At 53.5% G+C, this 27495-nt stretch overlaps 1 long non-coding RNA gene across 1 annotated transcript in view; it reads left to right on the plus strand.

Annotated features, from left to right (window-relative positions):
* The first annotated feature begins 531 nt into the window (after positions 1-531).
* LOC121041920 (uncharacterized) overlaps positions 532-27495 on the plus strand; it is a 54094-nt gene continuing 27130 nt past the window's right edge. The window contains exon 1 of the long non-coding RNA XR_005795918.1: positions 532-623. This is a non-coding gene — a long non-coding RNA (uncharacterized LOC121041920). The remainder of the gene's footprint in view (positions 624-27495) is intronic.

Here is a 27495-nt window from a genome sequence, read left to right on the forward strand (position 1 = left end):
ACATTTTTTTATTTTTGAGAGACAGAGAGAGACAGAGCACAAGTGGGGGAGGGGCAGAGAGAGGGAGAGACACAGAACTCGAAGCAGGCTCCAGGCTCTGAGCTGTCAGCACAGAGCCCGATGCGGGGCTCGAACCCACAAACTGCGAGATCATGACCTGAGCCGAAGTGGGACGCTCAACTGACTGAGCCACCCGGGTGCCCCAGGAGAATACATTTTTAAAGGCATATATCAAAAAGTATTTAATAATACGGGAATGTGCTTACCATGGAATGTTAAAGCTGTGTGTGTGTGTGTGTGTGTGTGTGTGTGTGTGTGTGTGTAGCGAATCTCAGGTTTCTACTCCTCTGTATGCGGTGTGGGGAAGAGGCAGGAGTGACACGGTCTGTTACTGGATTTCCTGCCCTCAGTCCTCCCACCTATAAAATGGGATCACAATGCTTGCCTCTCGGGGCCCTGTGAGGATGAAGGAAGTACCCCATGCAAACGTGATGTAAGTTCTAATTCTTCATGCACCTGTATCTTCTCTCTCCAGGGAGGCTGAATTTTCCTAAGAGTACGAATCAAGCGGCTCCTCTACCTGTAAAACGGGGAATTCGCCTGGTGTGCATTGGGATCTAAAGGTAAGCTTTAAAATTCTTTTTTTTTTTTTTAAGCTTATTTATTTATTTTGAGAGAGAGAGAGAGCATGCAAGTGTGAGCAGGGTGGGTGGGGACGGAGAGACAAGGGAGAGAGAATCGCAAGCAGGCCCCACACTGCCAGTGCGGAGGCCGACTCGGGTCTCGAACCCGCAAACCGTGAGATCAAGAGCTGAGCTGAAATCAAGAGTCAGCTGCTTAACCAACCGAGCCGCCCAGGCGCCCCAAACTTGAAAGTTCTGAGATGGTTGAGTTCCAGCCTTGATTCACCCTCATGCTCCTTGTGTGACCTTAGGTAACTCACCATCCACGTCTGGGCTTCAGCCACTTAGGACCCGCTGAGGAAATAGCTATGGTCCCCTCGAAAGCTGTCATGAGGGCACCATTCTCTTTGCACAGGTAAAAGTCACAGTCATCTAGTCTGTATGGGTCAAGGCCGGGCTCCCAGGGCCTTCCGGCAAGGCTACTGCCCCTACACAGACGGGTTACCTGATGGAAGGACTTGATGATACTGACACGTGATGGCAGGTGTTTTCATCTGTTTCATTCACTCTGTGTCCCCCGTGCCCAGAACAGGGTCTGGTGCCTAGTGGGTGCTCAACACCTATTGACTGAATGGAGAATGAATGGGGAGAGGATTGGTGGGCAATCCTGAAACACGGGCTGGGTGGCTGACTTGAGCGGGGGTCCTCAGGACCTCCTCCATGGGCTGCGGAGCCATCAGGGAGGGAGGTGAAGGTAAAAGGTAAAAGGTGAAAAGGAAGAGAATATGTGGGAGGCTGCGGCTTGCGGCTCCTGCTGTGTGCCCACTGGACAGGTCCGGGTGGTGTTCCCGGGGCCCGGGACCTGGCTCTGTGCTGCGTGTTTTACCTGTATTATTTAATTTGAGCTTCCCTTAAATCCTGGGAGGATAGTATTATGACCTCCATGTTATACACAAGGCAATGACCTCAGGGAGGGAGGAAAACGGGCCCGAAGGTCCCACGGCTTTTCGGTGGAGGAGCCAGGATTTGAACCCAGGTCTGTCTGGTTCTCAAACCCTTGACCTTGGAGCTACACTCTACAAGTGTTTCTCTCCCTGAACTTCTCTCAGTGCAAAGAAAAGAGTCCACTTTTGCTGTGTGTGCATCTTGGGAGGTATCCCAGCGCTGCCCCTAAATCACCTCTGGATATGAGTGTTGTTCTGGGAATGGCCGGCCGGCCGGTGATGGATCCCCACCGTCCATCACGCCCCCGCGGCGCTCTGACATGCGGTGCTGGAGTGCAATCAGAGCGATGGTGTCCTGATCTATGGGGGACGTACATCATCCCAGGGCTGCTACCTTGACATAGCACCTTAGCTTGCTGTCAGCGGGACGGCCCCTTAATGTATTTCTGTAATATATCACCCGCCGAAGGTGGCCAAGGAGGCCCGCGGACGCCAGTCAGGTAGGGCCCTTTCCATGAGTCTCCCTGAGTTAGTTCTTGGTCTCTTAAGATTCACGTGTGCTGGTTTGTGTGAGCACAGAGAGAGCAGAAGGGGAGGACGGGCAGGAGCAGAGAGCCGCTGAAAGGCGAGAACAGAGATGGGGGTGAGGTGGGAGGGTGCAGGCAGCAGAGAGGAGAGAGGACAACGGAGGAGGGGGAGAACCCAGGGAGGGAAGGGAGTGGGGAAGGGTGGCGGTGGACGGCTGGGGTATCCAGGTGCAGGAGAGTCAGCAAGCTTGGCCGTTGGGCACAGACGTCATCGTGAGGAACATTTGTATTTGGCCTCCTGGGTGCCTTGTTCCCCTGGGGAGAGGAGGGGCTGAAAGAGGGGGTATGGGTGTTAGAAGGACATGGGTCCAGGACTAGAAACTTCTTCACAGAGAGCAAAGGGGGCTGTGTGGTTTACCAGGCCCTTTCTCATTCTGCTTCCATTGCTCCAGAGGTCACCTTGGTGGGAAGGATCCCCCCCCACCGTGCTGCATCTTGGACCCCAGAATGCCATGTTCACTACCCGCTGGACAGCTTTATTCGGACAGCTGAACAGCGCCACATGCTCAGAGGATCCCACCCTGTGGTCATCCGTCCACTCCTGGTCTCCCCCCTTATTACAGTCCAAGGTCTCTCCGGTCTCCAGTGCCTGAGATCTCACGGTCATGTCCCCTCCAAGGGCCCCACATTCGGTTCTGTCAATTCTTTTCCGTTTCTGTCGCCTTCATTCTAGCCCACGTTAGGTGACTCTTGGGCCAATCAAATATTTACTGAGAACATACTCTGTGCCAGGGTGACAGCTTGGACAGGCACTCGAGCTCTTCCCTCATCAACATATTCTGCACATCACTACCCAACTGGCCTGCCTAAAGCACTCTTTGGTCGCTTTTTAATCCCTAACATTTTTTAAAGTTTAAAAAAATTTTTAAATGCTTATTTACTTTTGAGAGAGAGAGAGAAAGAGAGAGTGAGAGTGGAGGAGATGCAGAGAGAGAAGAAGACACAGAATTGGAAGCAGACTCCCGGCTCTGTGCTGACAGCTCAGAGCCCGACATGGGGCTCGAACTCACAGACCGCATGACCGTGACCTGAGCTGAAGTCGGATGCTTAACTGACTGCGCCACCCAGGCGCCCCTAAAATTTTTAAATTTTGTTTATTTATTTTTGAGAGAGAGACAGAGAGAGTGAGAGGGGGAGGGACAGAGAGAGAGAGGGAGAGAGAGAATCCCAAGCAGGCTCTGAGCAGTCAGCACGGAGCCCCATGTGGGGCTTGAACTCACAAACTGTGAGATCATGACCTGAGCCGAAACAGAGTCAGACGCTTAACTGACTGAGCCACCCAGGGGCCCTATTTACTTATTTTTGAGGGAAAGAGAGAGAGAAAGAGAGAGAGAGAGAGAGAGAGAGAGAGAGAGAGAGCGAGCAAATGAGTAGGGTGAGGGGCAGAGAAAAAGGGAGAGTATCCCAAGCAGGCTCTGTCAGCACAGAGTCTGATACGGGGCTTGAATCCATGAACTGTGAGATCATGACCTGAGCCCAAACCAAATGTCGGATGCTTAATTGACTCAGCCACACCCAGGCCCCCCTTTCCCTAATATTTCAAAGAAAGGGCTCCCCACTGCCAACTGGATGTCTATGTGCCGCCCTAATGGACCGTAAACAGATGAATGGGAGCGTGATTTGCAGGTGGGTGGGTGTAAGGGTCTAGTCCAGCCTGGAGGGGTGTTGCCCATATTGTCCATGGCTCCTCGACTGAAGGAGACAGAAACGTGAAGAGCGTGTAACTCTAGTAGAAGGTCGAGCCCCACAGGGTCCTGTCTCACCGTGCCGTCACATTACAAATACAGCCTAGAAAACAAAAATAAAACGGACTTCAATCTTTACCGGATCTCTTACAGGGCATTAAAGGAGAGCCACTTTACGAGTCTCCTTAAAATCCTGTTGTGTCTCCTTCCATCCTCGTAGCCCTGTAGCGGCTCCATGGCCTCTCCCCATCTAAACACATTTCGCGGTGTTCCATCGACACTCTTCAACACCAGGCTTTTCTGTGTCTCTCTCCTTCATCCCGCTCCTTTCTTCTGCCCCTTAATGTTGTAGGGCAACTTAATCCTCTTGGACTTCTTACATTCTTTTTGCTCCGTGCATTATCTAGATTCTGTAAATATCCCGGAGAATCTAGAGGCTGCTCCAGCAAGCCTATGGGCGACCAGCTGCTCCAACACCAGCTCTCGAAAAGGCTACCGTTACCGCATCGAACTGCTTTTGCTTTCTTATCAAAATCGGTTGCGCATATCCGTGTGGGTCTGTTTCTGGATTCTCTGATCTGTTCTATGGATCCGTGTGGCTCTCCCTCCACCATAACTATTCAGTGTTGATTACAGTGGCCATATACATCTGAAGTCTGATTCCTTCCACTTTATTCTTTTTAAAAAACTGCCTCAGCTACTCTTGTGGGTTTTTTTTTTTTTTTTGTTTTGGTCTTTCCCTATAAATTTTAGAATAATGTTGTCTACAAAAAATCTTGCTGTGATTTCGAATTAGGAATTATGTTAAATCTGTAATCAGTTTGGAAGAATTGGCAATATTTCTATGGTGAGCCTTCCTGTTCATGAATACCGTATGTTTCTCCATTTATTTAGATCTTTGATTGGTTTCACTCACAGTGTACAGCTCTTTCAGCACATAACTCCCGTGTATGTTTTATTGTGTTTACACTCCAAGTATCCCATTTTGGGAGAGCAACTGTAAGTGGTATCGTTTTTCTAATTCTGGTGTCTATGTGTTCATTGCCAGTACATAGACGTATAATAGTTTTTGTATATTTATCTTGTATCCTGTGACACTAGGGCACTGATTAGCTCTGGAAGGTTTTCTTGTTGGTTGGTTTTATAGAGTCCTCGAGACTTTCTATGTAAACAATCATGTTGTTTGCACAGAGAGGCAGTTTTTATTTGTCTGCTTTTTATTTCCTTTTTCTTGTGTTATTGCACTGGCTAAAACTTTCAGAGCTGTGTCGAATAAGAGTGGTGAGCACAGATAACCTTGCCTGTTCTCAGTCTTACAGGGAAAGGATTCGATCTTTCACCATTAGGTATGTTAACCAAAGGTGTTTTGTAAATGCTTTTCATCAAACTGAGGAAGTTACCGTTCTATTCTTATTTTTCACTGTTGTTGAATTTCATCAAATCCTTTTTCTGCATCAAATTATATGATCATGTAACTTTTCTTATTCATCTGTTAATAAGGTTGATTACATTGATTCGCTTTCAAATACTGAACCAGTGTGCACTCTGGAATAAACCACATATGATCATGGTGTATAATTCCTTTTACTTGTTGCTGAATTCTATTTGACTAATATTTTGTTTGCGATGTTTACATCTGTATTCATAAGGGGTAATTGTATTTTTGTCTATTTTGGTATTTTGGAAGTGTTTCATAAAAGAATCGGGAAGTTCCCTCCTCTTTCTTTTTTTTTTTTTCTGGAAGAAATTGTGTAGAATTCGTGTCACTTCTTCTTTGAACATTTACTAAAATTCTGTAAACCCATCTGGGTCTGGAGATTTCTTTTTTGGAATTTTTAAAATCATGAATTCAGTTTTCTCAAATAATTACAGATTGTAGGACTATTCAAATTGTAGGACTATTAAATATTGAGTGAATTATGGTAGTTTGTATTGTTAAAGGAATTAGCCCATTTCATCTAAGTTGTCAAATTTATGTGTGTAGACTTGTAGTGTTCCTTACTATGCTTTTGATGTCTGCAGGGTCTGTAGTGATACCCTTTTTTTCATTTCTGATATTGGTGATTTATGTTTTTTTCTCTCTTTTTCTTCTTTGTAAGCTTTTCTAGAAATTTGTCAATTCTATTGATCTTTTTAAAGAACCACCTCCGTGTTTCATCAATTTTCTCCATTTTTCTGTTTTCATTTTCATCAGGTTTACTCCTATCTTTGTTGTTTCCTTTGTTCTGCTTTGGGTTTGTTTTGCTCTTCTTTCTTGAGGTTCTAAGGCGGGAGCTTAGATGAGTGATTTCAAATTTTTCCTCTTTTCTAATGTGTGCACTTAGTGCTATAAATTTCCCTTTTCAGCATGGCATTAGCTGTGTTCCACGAATTGTGATACATTCTATTTTCATTTTCATTCAGTTCACCGTGCTTTTAAATTTCCCTTGAGACTTCCTCTTTGACCCATGGGTTGGTTTAAAGTGTTTGGAGATCTGGGGCGCCTGGGTGGCGCAGTCGGTTGAGCGTCCGACTTCAGCCAGGTCACGATCTCGCGGTCCGTGAGTTCGAGCCCCGCGTCGGGCTCTGGGCTGATGGCTCAGAACCTGGAGCCTGTTTCCGATTCTGTGTCTCCCTCTCTCTCTGCCCCTCCCCCGTTCATGCTCTGTCTCTCTCTGTCTCAAAAATAAAAAAACAAAAAAAACAAAAAAAAAACGTTAAAGTGTTTGGAGATCTTTCTGTTACTAATTTCTCATTTGATCCCATTGTGGTTGGAGAACACACTCTGTCCGATTTCGATTGTTTTTAGACTTGAGGATTGTTCTATACCCTGGGAAATCGTCTGTTTTAGTATTGGTGTATGTTCTGTGGGCACTTGAAAATAGTGTATAATTTACTATTGTTGGGTGGAATGTTCTATAAAAGTTGATGAGAACCTGATGGTTGATGTGGTGAGTTCTTTTATATCCTTGCTTATTTTCTGTCTAGTTGTGTAAAAATTGTTGAGAGGGATATTTAAGTCTCTAATTATCATTGTGGAGATGACTATTTCTTCCTTTCTGTTGCTTTCAACCTGCCTACACCACATTTGAAGTGAATGTGTTGTAGCCACGTTTGGTCGGGTGATAATTCTTAGTTCACTCTGCTAATCGTTGTCCTTTAACTGATGTACACAGACCATTTGCATTTAATTGAATTATCGCTCTGTCAAAGTTTAAGTTTGTAATTTAGCCTTTTGTCTTCTGTTTTCTTGTCTCTGTTTTTTGTTTCTCTGTTCACCTTTTATTGCCTTTCTGTGGGTTACTTTAACATTTTTTGGAAAGAAAAGGGAGCAGGCACTGGGGCTGAGGGACCCCTACCCTACCTGGCCCTGTCCCTAATGTTTGTCAAACCAAACCCTGCCGAGCTCTATTCCCAATATGTGCATAGTGAGTAGTGATTTGCTTCTGTGTCCCTTGGGTGAGTGGCAGACAGAACCCTGAGTCTTCTGAGTTTCATTTCAGCTCTTAATCTGTGACATCACTTCAGGCACCGGGCAAGCTGGCCTGCAGGAGGTGATCCAGAGGACCTTCAAATCCTGTCGATAAAGAGCAAGCGAAGACTTCAGTCAGGAGGGGCTTGACCTGAAGACACAGGGGTCAAGAGAATGCTTTTCCCTGAGTCCAGCAGAAAGGCATTCAGGAAGGGTTGTGTTCTGGCTGAGGAGGCTTCAAATCCGGGGTGTGGGCAAACGAGAAGAACTCGAACTGTTTCGTTACTTAGCCCTGTGTTCCATTTGACCAGTCGGGACAAAACAGTACAGCTCGTCACTTGGAAGACAAAGAGTGGGAAGTCGGAGGATCTGTGTCTGCTCTGTGGCCAGCTAACAAGGGGGCATGGTGAGTCTCGTCTAAGTCACATGGGGAAAGGATGCTGGGGAACTGCAATGGCCTTTTCTGGAACAAAAAGGGGGCGAAGGTGGGGTTTCCTTAACCCTCGCGGCTTTCCAGGATCACAGATGTAGGAAACATTCGACGTTGTCTGTCCCATCCTAGAAATTGAGTTGGATCCTTGGGAAACCTGGAACAATCCCCGTGTTTCTCCACGAGGACAATCGCGGCTCGGCTCTCGGCAGCGCGGGGTCCCCACGTGAGCTGTGAGCTGCTCTCAGCGGGGCGGAAGGTCCCCCCTGAGCTCGGTGGGCAGGGCCAGGGCTGGGCCAGGGGTTTTCCCAGCAGGCGGCAGGGTTCCTGGGTGGGTGGCTGCTCCTAGCTCTGGGCTTAGCTTCCCTCCTTCCCCCTCCCCTCCCCTCCCTACTCCTGGCCACCCCCTTCCCTGCCTGCCACACGGCTGCTTTGCCAACACTGCTGCCTGATTATCTTTCAAGTGGCTTCTTGGAGCAGATGTTCTGGCTCCTTCCTGCATCGAAAACAAACAGGCGCTGTGTTGTCATTTGCTCTCCTGGGGAAAATCCCTCTGCTGCTGTAGATTCTTCTTGAGAGGTTCGGGGACTTGTGTGAAGTCTCTCCCGGCTGCTCCTTGCCAAGAATTTGCCTCCAGATGGATGACGGGGGCTCCTCGGGTCTTCCGAGGTGTGTGTGGCCCCTCACGGGCGTGGGCTGGAAGAGTGCATTCATAACAGAATCAAATTCCGACCTGGGGGAAAGCGAGGCTGGGCCTCACTCGGTCACTGCCTTCCACTATCATTTAACTTTTTGAAAAACATAAACATCTCACCCACTTTGATTCTGAAAGACTCCCCCCCGCCCCCCCCGCCAGGGGTTTCTCCCCAGTTGGAACATCTCTGTTTTGTTTCCAGAAGCCTCACCAACAAGGAAATGTTGTTGGCTTGCTTTTTGAGGCTTGCATTATGAAAGCACTGGGTTTTCAGTTTCTGTTGTATGAATTTGAAAGTTGAATGTGTCTTTCCAAAGGTGCCCATGTCATCACCTTACCCTATTGAGCATCGGGGCTCTGGGTCCACCGGGCAGCTGCTGGGAGAGTGGCCGGGATGCCCTGTGGGAGGCCAGGAAGGTCCTCTGGCCACAAAGTGGCTGCCTTCCCAACCCGCCGTGTGCGGGGAAATTGTAGCTTTAGCAATTCGCTCCCGGAGGCGAGGCCTGGGGACACAGGTGGCTGTGGGTCCTTTAACACCTCTGTCAGTGGCTACAGCCTGGGAACTGCTCTGGGAGAAGAGGAGAGAGGTTGGGGGTGGGGGGGGGCATGCCTAGGGAAGGAGATGGGGCATCAAGGTGGTTCCTCGGGGGTGGGAGAGGGATAACAGATCTTGCGGTCATCCATTCCGCTCCCCCACTTTGCTGTCAAAGTGTCCTCCTCTGGCCCGCTCAGTTCCTGCCCTGTTCCACCCTGGCTGGGCCCGGCATGGCCTGGAGGGGTGCGTGTGGCCCCATCTCACGTGCACGTCCTGTGCTCCCCCTGCGTGACCGAGTCGGGCTCCATGGACCCCCTGGGCCTGACACTGCCTCCTCTCTCGGCCTCCGAGACACCCATTCTCACCCGATTTTCCTCCTGTTTCTCCGGCTGCTCCTTTTCTTGGCGCCTTTGCTGGGCTTCTGCCTGACGTGCAAATGCCCGCGTTTCTCCGTGGTAGACGCTCCGCCCTCTGTGCTCTCCCTAGGCCAGTGTCTCGCACAAGCTAGCAGCATGCAAACACTCCGGGGGTGGTTGCCAAACGTGAGGACTTCTGAGCCCCACCCCTAGAGATCCGTCTGTGTGGCCCGGGGGGCCCGGAGATTTGTACGTTCAACAAGCGCCCTGAGGGATGCTGATGCCGATAATCCACGGAGCGCACTTCGATGAAGTTCTGCGTCGCACTATTGCATGTATGATTTTATCTAATCCCAAGGCATTGCACGGCATTTATATGCTGACACCTCCTCAGTTGAGATCTCCAGCTCGGATCCTCCTCGGAGCTCCAGGCCTGTATTTCCACATCTACTTGTCATCTTTATTTGGACGCCACCCAAGCCTCTGAACCTTAGGATTCCCGCAAGGAAACGTGATTTTTCCTTCCCAGAACATCTCTCCTGCGCTTCATCTCAGGAAGTAGAAGGACCAAACCAGGAGCCCCAGGGCTTCCTTGTGATTCCCCTTTCTGCCAGACCCATGTCCCAGACGTCAGCAACTCCTGCATCCGTGTTTGCCTTCAGAATATTTGGCCAGCCGGCCGTGTCTCTCCCGCTCTGGTGCCACTGTCCCTCTGTGCCAAGCCACCATCACCACTGCGTGGACGACCATGGTAGATGCCCTAATCCGTTCCTCTACACCAGCCAAGGAGGAAGTATGAAACATACCACAGATCCTGTGGCTCCCTTGCGAGGTTTCTCGTTATACTTAGGATGAAATCCAAACTGCCCTTCCCACTCCGGCCCTGTGCCATCGACCCCTGCCTGTCTCTCCCCTGCCTCTCCCATCACCCTATGCCTGTCACCCTGATCTCTGTTCACACCGAACGCTCAGTTCCCGGAACAGGCCAAACACTTTCCGGTCTCAGGGCCTCCGTACATACTGTTCCCTCTGCCCAGAATGCTTTTCCTTGGTTCTTCAAATGTCTCTGTCTCCTCCTCATTTTGAGGTCTCCATTTTCCTGACCTCCTCCTTATTAATATTATTGCTTTCATATTAATGTTATTCTTCAGCATGGCCACCTGCCCTTTCTTTTCATGGCGTTTCGTGGAAGCTCGTGATTTGTAATTATGTATTTATTACTGCTTACTTATGTCTCTTTTTTTGGGTCCTTTTCTCCAGACAGTGTGTTCTGTGAGGGTAGGGACCACGTCTACTTGTTACCTAGCATAGATCAGCCCTCGATAAATATGTGTTAAGTGAACGGAATAAACTTTATTTCATCCAGTTACGTAACATTTGGCTATAGCCCTGTTACTGGCTACTGTGCTCTCGTCTGTCCAGACCTATTTGAGTCTGTTCCATTCCGTTTTAGGCTGGTGAACACTATTCTCTCCTGTCCTCTTCTTTTCTACCTTGTTCCAATCTGTCCTGACCTAGTCTGTTCCATCCTGGCTGATTCTGTTCTAACCTGTCCTGGTCTAGTTCAATGTGTTTTGTCTGCTTCCTCTTTTTATTCTGTTCCATGCTCTTCTAGTCTATTCTGGTTTTTTTTTTTTTCTTCCCCTTTCTACTTCTTTCTATCCATACCATACTACTCTTCCTGGTTCTATTCTATTACATTCTGTTCCAGTTCATTCCATTTGCTCCATTCTGAGAGATTTATTCGCATCTTGCCCCAGTGCTTTCCTTAAGAGTTTGGAATATCTGCTCCGTGCCCTGTCTTTTGGTAAGGATCTATGAGATTACAGGAGAAGGAAATGCCACCCTGGGCGTGAGGTGTCCCCTCTGGAGGGTGAGTAAGTGGTGGTGAGGAAAGAGATTGTCACATGGATCTAAGATGACCTATGACAGAGAGGGTTGAGAATAGAGGATGACAATATAACAGAAGGACAGTATGGGTCTAAGTGCTGATGACAAACTGAGGACACCAGCCTGAGAAATTTAAGAGGGAGCCTAGGGTTAGGGCAGGCAGGAGGTAGTGAGGAAGGTAAATTAGTCCCCTGCTGTCTGGCTTGTTGCTTTGAGGTCTTTAAACACGGGCACTCCGGGATTTGCAGGTGTCTGTTGGGACACCATCTGGCCTCGTGACATCAGGAGAGGCAATGTGGGCCAGTAGAATGAGAATCCTTGGGTGAGTTGCTTATCTCTCCTGAGCCTCAGTTTCCACATCTGTAAAATGGGGATAATAATGCCTACCTTGAGTTTTGTGAGGAGACAGAGCTTAGGCCCCTGCCTAAGAGGGTTGGACGGGCATTGTTGGATCCCAGTAAATGTTCACTTCTGTCTCTCATCCTGCCCCGTCTATTGACTAGTCTAGTCTGATTTTACTGGGTTAGCTGTGAGCCTCAGTTTTCCCGACAATGAAATGGAGATAGTATGAAACAAGCGTGAAGTATTGGAGAGGCATCGGAGAGTTCATGTTGTTGCTTTGAGCTTGAAGAGACTATCTGCGCCACGAATATTCGCTGATGGAACGGTTGGTTGTAGCTTCCCTACAACCACCGCACTAACGCCACAGGGCTGGGAACACGGGAGGTGCTTAATAATATCCATTGACTTGAAGCAAATGTCAGAGAAGCTGAAAAAGTGGCAGGTGGGTTACAGCCTTTCCAGTGTGCACCAGACAGGTGGATGCTGGGGCTGAGCTGATGAAATTTACACCAGACTTCCAAATATATTCAGAATCAGGGAATTAGGAGACAACGGAGGAGGCTGCCAAAAAGAATTTATCTCGGAAGTGGAGCTTGGGGAATAGCACTAATATTTTCGGAAATTGAAACTCCAACCATGAAATTGCCTATCATTTATCATACATGGTCTCTCAAAGGGGAAACGGAAAAGCATTTAGTCTTATTGCTTTTTAAACACATGATTGCTGAGCACAGCCATCCAGGCTGCGGTTTTAAGAGATGATGTGTCTGAGAGGGCCCTGCCAGCGCATCCCTCCAACCCGATGCAAGGCCGCTCTCTGCAGACCGTCCTCTGTCAAGCGCCCCGGGCCACACACAGTAAGGGTCCCACCCAGGCCTGGCCTGGGCAGCTGGGTGCAGTGCGAATTCTGGAACGTGTGGGAACCCCCAGATCTTCTCAGATCTTCCCTGGCCCCTTCTCAATGCCCAGCGGCCATCTCGCTGTGAAAGGCTCTAATCGTTTTAGTTTCAAGTTTCCCTTTGAAAGGGTTCCACTGCGCCTTCCATTTCTACCTACCTGCTGCCTATCGTCAAGCTTCTCTGTCTCCCTAACCTACTTTGGGCGGCGGCCGGGCCCGCCCCGCGGAGCCTGTCTACATGCAACTGACTTCTGGTCCTCTTGGCGTGAGATGTTCACAGCATGTAGCAGCTTCGCATGCTCCTGCCCAACCTCCCGGCCTCCCCTGCTTGGTGTAGGGTCTCCCCGTTGCCTCGATAGCTACAATCGGCTTCAAGGCCCAGAAACGCCATCACCCACGTGTATCAGTGGTTTACCAGTGCCGTTCTGCTATCGTGTGGCTCATCATAGCGGATATCCCAGCCAGGGGCAGGTCCTGACTATCCAGGTAGGCGACCCGTGGCAACAGGAAGCCACGAAGGAGAGACTTTCTGGAGCACCTTTGCCTAGGGGCTCCTCTGTTTCTATGTGGACTGGTATCTATGTGGGATGGTGGGGGGGGGGGGGAGAGAAAATGGGGTAGGCACAGGCAAAAGCCCTCTCCAGCCCCCCTTTTGCTCCCAATAACCTCGCGAGGGAGACGGGGCGGCCCTGAGAAATTTTTGTGACCATTTACAGCTGGGGGTCCTGAGGTTGCAAGAAGGTGTGTAAGTTGTCCACGACCGCAATGCCAGAAGTGCTGACGTGAGACTCTGACCCAAGGCTTCTGATGTCCAGCACTGTGTTCCTTCTCCTGAGCGGAGAAGTGCCCTGGGGCAGTGGCGTAGGCTGACAGAAAGTCAGAGGGCATGCGTTCTTGCTCCCGCGCTGAGAACTCCAGACTTGGGTGGGCCCTGGGGAAATGGGGGTGATCACGAGGCAGCATTTCCTGCCCTCCATGACCCCCCTGACCATTGCACTCCTGCCCGTGGCTTTGGACACCCTCTCTGTGCTGGTGATGCTCGGACCCCCACCTGCACCGAGCGGACCTCTCCACCGAGCTGGGCAGCAAATTACCAGCTACCTCCTGAGGCCCCTCCCCCTGGAGATCCTATAGCCACTACTAAGTGCTGTCTTGGGAATCTTCACCTCTAGACCTTATGCACTTCATTCCCACCGGAGAGGCTTTTCTCGAATGAAGTCTTATTGGTGTTCTTCTCCCGTTTCTTCAAGACTCACCGCCGGAAATGGTCGGGTAACGAATATGTCTCCGGACATCGTAAGCATTCGTCATTGCCTTTTATGCTATCGATGGCTCTCGTAATTGCTCTCTGAGGCAGATGCCTGCTACGATCCAGTCCTGGCCAGGGATGGGGGCGGGCGGACTTGAAATCTCTTGTGGTAGTCATTTTTTCTGTGGACTAAACATCAAGACTCAAAACTTTCCCTTTATGCCTTGGTTACCAGGAAGCTCAGAACATAATGAAATGCTCACTCCTAGTCATTTTATGAGCCCACACTGTCATATACGTTTTTCTCCTCCTTGCGCGTTTTTTTTTTTTTTATTGTGGTAAAATATACACAACATAAAACTTGCCACTTTAACCATTTTTTTTTAACTTTTATTTATTTTTGAGACAGAGAGAGACAGAGCATGAATGGGGGGAGGGTCAGAGACAGGGAGACACAGAATCTGAAACAGGCTCCAGGCTCTGAGCTGTCAGCACAGAGCCCGACACGGGGCTTGAACTCACAGACCGCGAGATCACGACCTGAGCCGAAGTCGGCCGCTCGACCGACTGAGCCACCCCGTTTTAACCATTTTTTTTTTTTAAAAATTTTTTTTTTTTCAATGTTTATTTATTTTTGGGACAGAGAGAGACAGAGCATGAACGGGCGAGGGGCAGAGAGAGAGGGAGACACAGAACCGGAAACAGGCTCCAGGCTCTGAGCCATCAGCCCAGAGCCCGACGCGGGGCTCGAACTCACGGACCGCGAGATCGTGACCTGGCTGAAGTCGGACGCTTAACCGACTGCGCCACCCAGGCGCCCCCCATTTTTAAGCGTGCAGTTTAGTGGCGGAGTTCGGTACACTCATTGTGTGCAACCATCCGTCTCTAGAACTCTTCATCTTCCCCAGCCGAACCTCTGTCGCCATTAAACACCAGCTCCCCGCTCCCCCCACCCCTGGCTCCGGCCACCCTACTTTCTGTCTCTATGAATTTGACCAGTCGTGGTACCTCGTGTGAGTGGAATCAGATACCATTTGCTCTCTTGCGACTGACTTTGTTTCACTTAGCGTGATGCCTTCCAGATTCTTCTGCGTTGCAGCACGTGTCAGAATAGCCTTCCTTTTAAGGGCTGGATAAAATTCCACTGGAGGTGCGTACCGCATGTCGTTTCTCCCTTCATCTGTCGGCGGCCGCTTGTGTTGTTTCCGTTTTTCGGGGGCCGTTGTGAACAGTGCTGTATGGACTTGGATGTACAGATATCTATTCAAGTCCCAGCTTTCAATTATTGTTTTTCTTTTTAGTTTTTTTTTATGTTTATTTATTTTTGAGAGAGAGTGCGAGCAGGGGAGGAGCAGAGGGAGAAGGAGGCACAGAATCTGAAGCAGGCTCCGGCCTCCGAGCTGTCAGCACGGAGCCTGAAGCGGGGCTCGAACCCATGCACTGTGCGATCATGACCTGAGCCGGAGTCGGACGCTTAACGGACTGAGCCCCCCAGGCGCCCCAACCAGCTTTCGATTCTTTTGTGTATGTATCTGCACAGGAATTTTAGTTTCCTATTTTAACAGCTTGCTGGCTATACAAGAGGCAAGTATACCTAACTTGTTTTGACCAGCACAGGACATCTGCCCCAATTCTAGGTCCTTTACGCTGTATCTTTTTTTTTTTCAACGTTTATTTATTTTTGGGACAGAGAGAGACAGAGCATGAACGGGGGAGGGGCAGAGAGAGAGGGAGACACAGAATCGGAAACAGGCTCCAGGCTCTGAGCCATCAGCCCAGAGCCCGACGCGGGGCTCGAACTCACGGACCGCGAGATCGTGACCTGGCTGAAGTCGGACGCTTAACCGACTGCGCCACCCAGGCGCCCCTACGCTGTATCTTTTGATTTATTGTGTTCATTGTACTTTATAGTTGAGAAGTTTCTCCTTTCTGGAAGAAGGAGGTGTAACAATGATAACAAAACATGTAACTAACGAACTGAGCGGACTCCATATTCCTCAGGCCAGAGCATTGTGACTCCTTCCATGTCCCCAATTCGATGGGAATGCTTTGGGCGAAGGTCACCAGGCCCGCCCCCCCCCCCCCAGACAGCCAAACCCATGAAGGCCAGACCTGTTGCTGCTACTGACCTCATGACCCCCAGTCCTTCCTGAACCTTCTTCCTTGGCGTCTGGGATACCACTCTCTCCTGGTTTTCCCTGATTCCTTTCCTCATCTGCCTCTTTGTAGGTCCTTTCCCTCTGCTGACCTTCAAAGGTCGGCAGTCTCCATGGCTCTGTCCTGGAGCCACTGTTCTTTTCCCTCAACGTGACCTTTCCAGGTGACTCCCCGACCTTCACGCCATTGTGGTCACTGCCTCTCCTGGCAGATGGTTCCCCAATTTCTCCCTCTAGTCCCGGTCCCCATCCTGAGCATCACACTTGAGTATCCAGCTACCCATCTAGTGCATTTCTCCCCAGAATGCTCCACAGTGACCTTAAACTCAACATGTCCAATGTGGAGTTCATTACAGCCCACCCCACCCACGGCCCCATCTACCCACCACTTAGCTGTTCCACCTTATCCACCTGCCTCGCCCCTCTTCCCTCCTTGGTATTTCTAAGGCTGGCCTTTCTTCTCTCTTCTTTCCAAGATCAGGCCTCACCCCTCTTGCCTGGAGTATCAGAGCTGGCCCGGGACAGGTCCTCTCCTCTAGTCTCGCCCTATTCAGATTCATCTCCCACAGCTGCCAGATATGGGCTTATCTCACACACACAGCTGGCTGTGCCACTTCTGTACCCAGAACCCTCCGGGGTCTCCCTGGTACCGAGGGCGTAAGGTCTGAGCTTGGCACCTAAACCTCCACAGTCTGACCCTTTGCTCCCCTCCAGCTGGCCTCACCTCTGTGTGGTCCACCCTTTCCTTGAACGTGCACTGAGCACCTACCTCATGCTGGCAGTGAGGCCCAGGTGATGGCGGGGCTGAGGGTAAGGTGCCCCCAGCCGGTGGAGGAGAGAGACGGTCACCAGTCCAGGGTCACCCGGTGCAGTCAGTTTCGTGATGGGAAAGCACTAGTGATAAGGAGCACGTGGCGGGTATTGGGGAACATTCCAGACCGAGGGAAATCTGTACGTGACCCTGGACATGCTTTGCTGTTAGCCCTGACAATGATTCTCCACTCCTCCTCTGTCTCCCCAGTCTGGCTAACTCAGGCCTTCCTGACTTCTCACCCGGACCCTCCCGTGACCTCCTAACTGGTCTCCTCTCTTGGCCTCCAGCCCACCCCACCCAGTGCCACCAGAACATCCTTTCCAAGACACAAATCTGAAGACTGCTCCAGGAAATGGCCAACTTTGATTGAGCCCGAGGCCCATCACAGTTAGGGTCTTTTCTGTGCCGCCCGAGCTGTCCTTCCTCCTGCTCTAGGCCGCTAGCCACATTCCACTGCCCATCCCTTCCCAGCGGGGGGGCACGCAGGCGGGGGTCTAGCTGTGGGCCCCGAATGCCCAGTGAGAAAAGGAGGCAGGAGCCGCAGACCATTCTTTACCACGTTCTGCAGTGAAGGGGAGCCCGAAAACCAGAATGGGAGCCGGGGAGAGGCGTGGCGGTGAATGGAGCTTGGTGTTCATCATAGGAGATTCTAGGGCATGCGCGTCCTGCTGGGGGTGACCCGGTGGACAGGGATAAGATGGGGTGCGGAAAGAGGGGACACCCAGGTCTTGGAGCAGGCGAGGGACGTGGGATCCTGGCCCCAGGTGGAACAGGTGGCCTTGGGCAGAGCAGTGGCCTTCGTCCGCTCATCGGGAGGGAGGAAGGAGAGAGCCGGTGTCAATTTCCCGATGGGACGATGAGGGAGTTCTCTCTGACTGCTGCTATCTTCAGAGCAAAGCATGAGGCCACCGAGGGTGGGAGTGGCGAGGGGCATGTGGAGAGGAGAAAGGATAAGACATTTGTTTGGGAGAACGGGGTCGTACTCGCCAAGGTGGTTGTGCCACGGTAGTGACTGAGACTTGAGGCCATGAGGAAAGGCCGTTTGCTTTCTCTCCGGCCGTGTTCGGCGTGGGCACAGGCCATGCAGGTGCATGGATGGACGGAGCTGAGGCTGGGCATGGCTTCGAAGTGTAAAGAAGGAAGAGAGGAGAAGGATTTGTGAAGGGTGGACAGGAGGGCAGCAGATGGGCATTGGTCCTGGGACGGCGGTGGTTGGTGGCCTGGGGGCCCCGTGAGGCTGGGGGGAGTGGGATCTGGAAGGTTAGCCAGTGGCAGGTGGTGACCAGGTGGGGTGCTTGAGGCGGAGATTGTGTAGATGGTAAGGTCAGGGTGTGATGCCCATGGCCGTGGGGTGGGTCAGATGGTTGGAGCCGGCCAGGTGGAGGAACAGAGAGGCCTCAGTGTTGGATGGATCCTCCAAGTGGACGTGAGGTCGCCCAGTGGGGCTGGAGAGGAAGCCAGCGGGCCAGGGTGGCGGGTAAGCCTGCAGTGAATGAGGGGAGCGACCCAGGGGGCAGCGGATGGCCCTGCCGCTAAGATAGTGGTGACAGGTAAAGTCACTTGGCATAGGATTCAGAGGAGCTGGGGCTTTTGGAGGGAGAGGGCGGATAAGAGGACACCCACCTCACCTCCGGGCCCCAGGCGGTGTGGCCCCAGGCGGGCCCCAGGCGGGCCCCAGGCGGTGTGGGACACGGAAGAGAAAACAGTCTCCCCTGGGGAGGTGCCGGGGCAGGGGTGTGTGTGGGGACAACCAGGTATCTGTCAGGGCAAGACGTTCAGAAGAGACGTCGAGGAAACGGAGTGTCAGCGATGACAGGCCCCGCCTCCCTGGCGCTAAGGGAGGGGGGCTGGAAACCCCTGTTTCTATGTGATGCTTAGAGCCCGCCCCGTGCCCCACGTCTCTCTTGCTTCTGGTTCCTCAGCAGCAAAGCGGCGTCACAGTCGCTTGCTAGCGGACGATAAGGATGCTTTGGGATGGGGGTGTGGGCCCAGCCCCAGGCCTGGTCCGGTGGCCCTCGGGTCTGGCGGGGGGCGGGTGGGGGGGGGGAGCATCCAGCCAGGCGAACCCACCAGGTGGTGGTGGGAGGCTGATGGCCCTGCTTCCCCGGGCAGGCCCCGCCCTCCGCTCTGTCCAAGTTTTCCTGGTAAGAGATGCGACGCATTTCGAGGGCGATTGAACATTGGCAGCGCCCCGTCTTGGCAGGCGCTCGCGGCACAGGTGCGTGGGTAATAGTGAGGTGCGGGGAGAGGGGTGGAGGTGCGGCCCGGTGCTGGCCTGCGGCGGGAGTAGAGGGCACCGGCCGGAGATGGGGGGGGGGGTGGCGTGGGCCCAGCAGCAGTTTGATTCCTCTTGGCCCCGGGAAGGGACCTCAGTGCCCCAGCCTACGTGGGAGAGAAATCTTGCATTTTTTTCCTCATCCTATCAAGAGGGGGCGGAATTCAACTCAGCGGAGCTGGTTTCCAGGGAGATGCCCACTGCCCCCTGGTCCTAGCCCTGTGGTGCCTGGGGACACCAAGGGCACCCGAAGCCACCTTTGCCTGTCCATTTTGCAGATGAGCAGTGGAGACCCACAGAGGCTGCTTAGCCCATACGTAATAGCTCACCTCCCCACGACATCTTTCTTTCCTGGGGCCGGATCTCCAAGGGACCTGCCGTCAGGAAGGGTGGGGCTGCGGGCAGGGGCAGCCATTCCTGACGCTCAGGAGGGACAAAGGGCTTTTTGGAGGAAGCAGGATGTGACTAGGACCTGGGAGGACGGGCTGGCCCTGCCAGTGTGAGAAGGAAGGGCCTTCCTGGGGGGAGGAAACAGCAAGGACAAAGATGTGGCTGTAGGGTGAGATGGCATGATTCCAGATCACAGACCGTTTATCCTGCGGCTTGGGGGTCACTGGACTTATGTGATCCCCTCTTCAGACCCTCCGCTTGTTGATCGGAGGGAAAAAGGTCCTCATCTGGCCCTCGCAGGTGCACACTTGGGCTCACTTAATCTCCTCGTCCGCCCTGAGGGGCAGAGGCTATTGGCTCCGTTGTGCAAATAAGGAAACTGGGATCAGCCAGAGGCCTTTGAATTCAATCTTGTGCCTCCCACTGCTCACAGCCATGTGGGGAGCTCATGTTGTGCACCCCTAACTAAGCACCACACAGAGGGGAGAGGATCCCCGTCATCCCACAGGCGGCCCCTGGGAGACCGACGGTCATTTGTCCTCAGAGGCAGCGGGCAGAGCTATGAGAGCACAAGGCCAACTGGGACCCCAGCTCACTGCCTGGACCTCCTTGGACCTATCAGGTTCCATTCTGCCTTCCGTTCCCCATTGCTAGTAGGCGGGGTCTGGGTGGCCCATCTCCTGTCCCGTCACCTCTATTTTCTGGGACTGCTTATGCTTCATTTGTTGCCTCCAGCCTGTGTTGCTCCACTCCTGCCCCCATGACCCTCCCCAGCCGTGGATCGAATCTTCTTCAGCTTCAACATTTCAGGATCTGGGAAGTGTCACAACCCAACCCCATGCAAGTGGGGTCTGTCTCCAAATGGGCTTACCCATTGGTGCCAGCCCCGTCCTTTAGGAAACTTTTGGGTCTGGATTCCCCACTTGAAAGTGCACGTACATCCAACGACACATGTGACGGACCCACTAGGGCTCTGATAATGGGAGCTGTCGTTGGTCGAGCGCCTGCTATGTGTGGACACACCAGGAGCCATATCCATATTATACTCTCCCTGCCGGGATTGGAGTTGCCTCTCCATCCGGCCCAGAGAGAGGTCACGTGACTTGACGAAGCTCTCACAGCTTGCAAGAGGCAGCGCTGGGAGATTCGAACCCAGAACTCTGTGACTTCAGTGCCTGGGCTCATGCTGTGTGACCCCCCCCCCTCCCTGGCTGGGCCCCAGGACACAGAGACATTCTACGTTCGTGCCCCTGTCCGCGGAGCACACCCCCCCCCCCAAAAGCTTCTCCTCCGCGAGGCGAGGGGATCTATGATCTGGAAGCATCGACTGCCGGGGACCACTACCCAGAAAGGACAGTCAGACCCACCGTGTGGCCTCTCCGTGCTGTTCGTGGGTGGGGGCCTCCCTCCCTGGTGCAGGCAGGCAGGCGCGCACAGCGGCCGTCTCCAGGCAGCCGTAGGATGAATAACTGATGGTGATTAGCTAAATCATAACATCGCTCATGCCATGCATAAGTGATGAACCAACTGGTGCCAGGCGGCGCTGAGCAGCAGCGGGCACCCCCGCCCCACCCCCCAGCCCAGAGAAGCCACTACAGCGCTGCCTCCCTGTGTTATCTGGCACATCAAGTTCTGCGACAATGAATATAGATTGACCTTATTATAGCAGCCGGCTGCTGATGCCAGGCGCAGCCAGGCATACTTTGCACAAATTAAAGGTGTCAGCATGTAATTTACGGTTCATGGCGAAAAGGGGTGGTGGTGGGGGGGGGAGGCACCGAGGCAGGTAGAAGGGAAGGTGGGCTGGCTCCGGGGTTTGCACCAGGAGCCCACACGCTAATGACAGGAGGTGCAGCCGAGGCGTCAGTTTCGTCCCGGTTTGCACATCCCTGTGCGTGCGTGTGTGTGTTTCAGCTAAATTACTGGTTTTACCTGAAGAGCGTAAAGTAGGTGTGCTAATTTACGGCTGGGCAGATAAAGCTGCAGTGTGGGGCGCTGTCTGGGAAGCCTGTAATACAACATCATTTTACTAACACACCCGAGAGCAGCTTGACATCTCGAGTTGGGCCTGTGATTAAAGTTGTAGTCTTCCTCCCCCTCCCTCTCCCCGCTCCAACAGATTCAACTCCAAGCAATAGATCTCGGTTTTCTTGCCATCCCACTGATATTCACAGTACACAGTTTGACACAAAGAGTAAGTTATACATCACAAACAACAGCCTCTGCTCTTTACCGCCCAGAATTAATTTTCCATTTGCTAAGCTCCCTGCTTCTGCAAGCCCGTTTTCCTGTCGAGCGGGCCTGTATTCTAGAAAAGGGCAGGGGAGGAAAACGTCAGGTCAGGACTGGAAGGGGATGGCTCGTTTAGCCCCCCTGGGTTACAGACGAGGAGGCCGGGGCCTGACGCGGGGACCAACACATCCTCCTGTGTGTTGGTGGCAGAGAAGGGGCTGAAGCCCCGTCTTTGGGTGGCTGTGTCAGCCACGTCCCCCCGGACCCTGCAGAGTGGAGAGGGTGGGTGGGCGTGTGGAGGAGCTGGGAGATCACCAGGCTGCCCGAGTTGTCTCCCACCCGCCCTGTGTAACCTGCAAAACTCTCTCTGCCCTTCTCTGAGCCCCAGGAGGGGGACCTCTAGGGGCTGCCTGGGCCTCTGGCTTGGCAATGGAAGGCACCAGAATGAGAAGGGAAAGTGGGAGGAGAAAGGTTGATCTCTATGTCATTTGCTTCTCTCTGCTGTGATGCTGTGGCTCCGGGAACGACCACCTCCCTCTGTGACTGTGCTCTAGCGGGGTGGCCCCTCTTCCACATCTCCAACTTTCCCTCTGGGTTCTGGCAGCCAGAAGTGCCGTCTGCCCCACAGCCTCTTTAGGTCTGGGGCACGAGCACCGCCTGCTATCACGGACGCTCATGACCCTTTCCGATCCCCTTAACCCTGGCCGCCTCCGTCAGCAGCCCCGCCGCTCCTGTCTCTTCTATTGAACTGTTTGCGGGGAATTCTGTCTTCCGCAGTACAGCTCCGAGGGTCATTTGAAAGGTTCTTTGAGGACTCTGAACCTCACCTGTTCTTTGTGGAGGACCCACGCTTGCCTGAGTCCTCTGTCCACAGGCACACGCTGGGTGGCAGGTGTCCAAATCTCCCATATGGCAACCCATCAAGTCAGGGGCCTCTGACTGCCCCCTCCCACCAAGCCCTGTGCTAAGGGCTTGCACGCTTCAGCTCAGGGGGGGCCCATGGCGGCCCCCCGAGGGCACGTCCGTTTAGGCCCATCTAAGAGATGTGGAGCTGGAGGCTGGGAGAGGTTGAGGCGCTTCCCCCGGTCACCCAACCCAACCTTGGGCAGCCGAGCGCAGCTTCGAACTGGCTCCAGTGCTGAGCGCCTTCCTCTACGCCGCATGGGAGGTTCACCTCGCTGAATTCACAGAGGACGCACACACGCACACACACGCACACACACGCACAAATGACTAAACGCCTTTTGCGAGCGGTAGATGAGCGTGGGCGAGGAGGCAGGGCCAAGAGTGATGAGCACCGGGGGTGGCAGATGGGGCGGGTAAATCTGGGAGGGCCTTCCGGAGGAGGTAAAGAAGTACTGAAGAAAATGATGTCTGACGGAAGCATGTCGCTGGGAGCTTTCTAAGCGCCCCTCTGTGGACCCGTTGTGCCCGAACCACCAGGTTGGCCAGGGGTTAGGGAATAGGGATTATGGATTTACCTCTGATTTACTGAATTGGAATCTCTAGGGGTGCGGCCCAAGAATCGGTTTTGTTTTGTTTTGTTTTGAGGCAAATCCGATATGTAGCCGGTCTGGGTCTGGGGCAGCCCAGGCCCTCCACGTTTTGCATAAGGAAGGTATACAAAGGAAGTGGGACAGGCTGACTGTCCCACAGCTGCCGATTCCAGGGCCTGGTCTTGAACCCGGGCTCCCTGTGCAGCGCCCTCCCCTCCGCTCACCCAGGGGGCACGGTCTCACAGCACCCCCGCCTCCCCTGGCCACTCTACAGCCCTTCTTCAAGATGGCAAGCGGGGGGTGGATGAAGGTGGTGGCAAAGTGAGAACGCTCCTAGAATAACATGACATTTAGAAATATGAATCAGCTGGCACTTTCTGTGTTCTCCTCTGCACCAATCCCCCTCTGTCCCCCACCCTCCCCTTCCCAGGCACTGGCTCCAAGCTGCAGGAACACCAGGACTGGACGTCCAGTCCGGGAGTGGAACCAGGAGGGGGCCACCCACTTGGAGGAGTCCGTGAGGTCTGAGATGACTGTGGGGACCTGGGCTCCCTGCCAGGGGCTGCCCCGTCTTGCTGTGTGACTTTGGGCAAGGTGGGGCACCTCTCTGGGCCTTAGCACCGGGACGCTCACCGCCACTCCTGTCAATGCCCTTGGGCTGCTGTGTGAAGGATGACCCTCTAAGGCTCGCTCTTTTTTTTTTTTTTTTTTTTTTTTTTTTAAGGGAGCCTGGTCTTCTGTCTCACACCCTCCCCAGTCCCCTGCAGCAGCCCGCTGTGAGTCAGCTCAGTGTGTGTTTGCGCCCCCTACCCCCAGATCAGGCCTGACCCCCCCCCCCCCGCAGTCCGCCACGGTGCTGCGTGCACAGCAGGTGCCCCAGCAGGTGCTTGGAGTCCGTGCACCCACACTGGGCCCTCTCGGGCCTGGAAGGCACAAGGCTTGGTCTCAAGAGGGGCGCCCTTGACCCCCTTCCCCGACCACATCTGTGAAATGGGGCCGGTGGTGAGGCTCACAGGCTGAGGACCCCTTTCTGCTCTTGGCCTCCAGGTCCCTCCGCTTCCGGAGAGCCGGCGGGAGCGTGGAGTTAGAACCCCAGACAGCGGTGTTTCATGCGCCACATGTATGTAGTCACTCAGCAGGGCTGCGTGTATTAGGTGCTTAGTTAATGCACCTTAAGAAAGGGGGAGAGGGAGAGAGAAAGGTGGGGTCAGGCTGGGGTGTTGCAGCCCTATCAGCTGGCTCCCGCCCATCCCTCCTCTACTTTCACCTCTTCCTGATGAAGGTCACCCCGGCAAGGATGGCGGGGAAGGACATTGGAGGAAGCTTCCTGCAAAGCGGAGCTCCATTCTCGAGACTAGGGAAATTCCCCTGCAGTTCCCCAGCCCCCTACTCGGAGGAGCCCTCTGGGTGGCAGCGGGGACTCAAAGCTGAAAACCCCAATGGCAAACCACCCCACCCCAAAGTTCCGCTGAAGGAATGCGAGTTGTGGACCCCTGTCTAGGAAGGGTGGGATTTCGGTCGCAACGGAGCGAGGGTGTGGGTACCGGTAAGTCGTTGAGAATAATGTACCCCGGCAGCGGGAAACCTAAGAGCAGGGAGACTTTCTACGTCCAGGGGCCCGGGGCCCATTTGTGGTTCCTCACCTGGCTTTGTCACCTGCCACTAGCCCTTAACCGTCGGTCACAAGTAGACGTTTTGCTCCCCTGTGTGTGACCTGGCATGTGGTCAGAGCGCCCTGCCTTACCTGGGGCTTGTCTCCACCAACGTCCTGGTCGGCCTTGCCCCTCGCCCAGGCAGGAAGTGCCCTTCGTCCCCTCTCTAGGTGACAGGGCTGCCCTGCCATCAGCCATCAGCCAGCTGGAAGAGTTTATGTCCTGTGATCTTTTTTCAAGGTGAATTTCTTCTTCTTTGCTCTTTGTCCCTTCTTTGTTTGTTTGTTTGTTTCTCTCAAACAGGATATGGCCCAGAAGCATCACCTTTCCCACACTGGACCTGAATGCCATTCCCCCGGGGTGCAGGGTCTTTGATGGCATGTTGGGTGGGGAGGCTGTTGGGACAGCGTGGGCCCTCGCCTGGTAATGAGGCCTCAGGGAGCTTTAAAGTCAAGAGGAAACCCTGAAGAGCTGCAACCAGGCCAGTTAACTCCTGAGGAAGCAGGAGCCCCAGAGAGGCTACGCGACTCACCCAGTGACTTAACATTCTTTTTAAAAAAAAAAAAAATTTTTTTTTTACATTTATTTATTTTTGAGAGACAGAGTGAGACAGTGCATGAGTGGGGGAGGGGCAGAGAGAGAAGGCGACGCAGAATCGGAAGCAGGCTCCAGGCTCTGAGCCATCAGCACAGAGCCCGACGCGGGGCTCGAACCCACGAACTGTGAGATCATGACCTGTGCCGAAGTCGGACGCTCAGCCCACTGAGCCACCCAGACGCCCCAACATTCTTATTTGGTAGAAGAATGAGGAAAGGAAGTCGGCCCCGAGTGGTGCCACAGCTCTGCCAGGAACACCAGTCTCTGGGCTCCCGGTTCTCTCCCAGGAGGCTCTGCTGGCACCTTTACGTGCACGATTATTTATAAAGTGGCTGTGATTATCGCAGTTCTGCCGATGAGGAAGCCGAGGCCCAGAACCGTGACATGCTGGGTGAATAATTACACCTTCATCTCTACTGAGATCAGATGCCGCAGGTCTGGGGGGGGGGGGGGGTGTGGGGGGGGTCCACGTGTCAGCAACTCCAGGAAGCCCACGGGGAGTGCTCCCTGCTTCAGGATCTTAATGAACTGCTTTCGAGGGACAGAAAAAGAGAAGAAGGAAGCAAGGAAGCATTCGTGAGGCACCCACTCATGGCGGGGGACAGTGCAGGTGCTCACGGGTCCTTCTGGGTCCACCCTGCAGAGGGCTCGTTTTATAGATGAGGAGGCTGAGGTTCGGAAGGCTCAGGTTCAAACCCAGGGCTGGCTAACTCCCAAGCTCAATGCGCCTTTCTCCCTTAGTCACCCCTTTAGTTTGTCATTCTAGAATTGATTCCTGGATGCCGTCTTGTCTCTGCGACTCAGCCCGTTGACTCCAGAGATTCTGTCCTCATGTGTACATCCTGTGGCGGCCCTGGGGCTCAGCTCAGGTTGATGGTCGGCGAAGATTCAAGACCCTGAGAAGGCAGAGGGGGCATGGGCCCCCCTGGAGCAGGCCGGCAGGGCTCAAATTGCTCATCTGTCGCTTCTGAGCACAGGGACCTTGGGTGCTCAATTCTTCCCTGGGGGCCTCAGCTTCCTCATCTGTAACGTGGTGGTGGTAATAACCCCGAGTCTCAGGCTCACCGTCGGGGGGTGGGGCGGTGATGAGCTGTGTGTCAAGCACCCCGCCTGACACAGAATGGGGGCACCAGGCCGAGCACGTGCCATTCTCATCAGCTCAAGGGGTTCCCCGGGTGCCCCCACTCCCCCCTAGGACCTGGCCCTCCCATCCTGGGGGAGGCCTGCCTCTCCTGTGCCCTGTGTGCATGGGGGCCTGCGTCCAGCTATGGGTACACAGGGACCTGTTGGCCCTTGTGTCACTGGCTGTGGGTGGCAGCCAAGTGTGCCCAGCCCTGCAGACTGTCAACCCTGGGAGCCAGGCTGGGTTCCTTGGTGCCTCCAGCCGCCCCAGGGGAAGGCAGGGAACTCAGTGAAGGGGCCGGCTTCCCCCTGGTCTGCCCACAGCTGGGGAGGAGCCCTGGAGACGGACTCCTGGCCTCACAGCTAGGGAGGTGGTGGGTGGTTGCCAAGGGGACCAGAGCACCGTCATGCGGACTTGCTGTAGACGGAGGCCAGTCACGTCTCAATCACCAGCGTGGCAGTTGCCGAGGCCCCAGTCACGGTGGAGGAGGAGGCCGGGGGCGGGAGACGGAGCCACTCAGGAGGTGTGATGGGCAGGACCTGTCTACACCATCTAGGCTTCCGGCCGGGTCCCCCAGGCCTTGGTCGTAGGTGGCAGGGGCTCCTTTGGGTGCTTAAACCAAACCGACCCCTCAAAGGGGAGGTTGGGGCTGTCTGAGGCAGGGGTGCTGCTAACTGCGGGCTTTCTTCTTTGTACTGAACTGTTCCCTGGAGGGAGGTGAGGAGGGGGTCCGAGATTCTGCGTGAAACCGCAGCTTGTATGTCTACATCTATATAATGCACCCCCTCCCCCACCCCGGCTCTGAGACTCATCTTTATGGAGGAGATACTTTTCCATTGCGACCACCCAGCTCCTGGGGGACTTCCGATCCCCAGGCGGGAGGTCCTCTTTTATGATCTTTATGATCGGAGGTCACTCTGCTGTTTAGGAGTGGTCTTTGGATTTCACATCCATCAGTTTCTTTGTTTGCTAGGCAGGCTGGGCAGGCTGGAAAAGTGAAGCTCGCAGGTGTCTTTGTGATGCGAATGGGGGTCTCAGAAAGGGTCCTGAGGTGCTGAGGGTCTCAGAAAGGGTCC

The sequence above is a fragment of the Herpailurus yagouaroundi genome, unplaced genomic scaffold (assembly GCF_014898765.1).
Source record: "Herpailurus yagouaroundi ecotype Mexico unplaced genomic scaffold, PumYag 184, whole genome shotgun sequence".
NCBI lineage: Eukaryota > Metazoa > Chordata > Mammalia > Carnivora > Felidae > Herpailurus > Herpailurus yagouaroundi.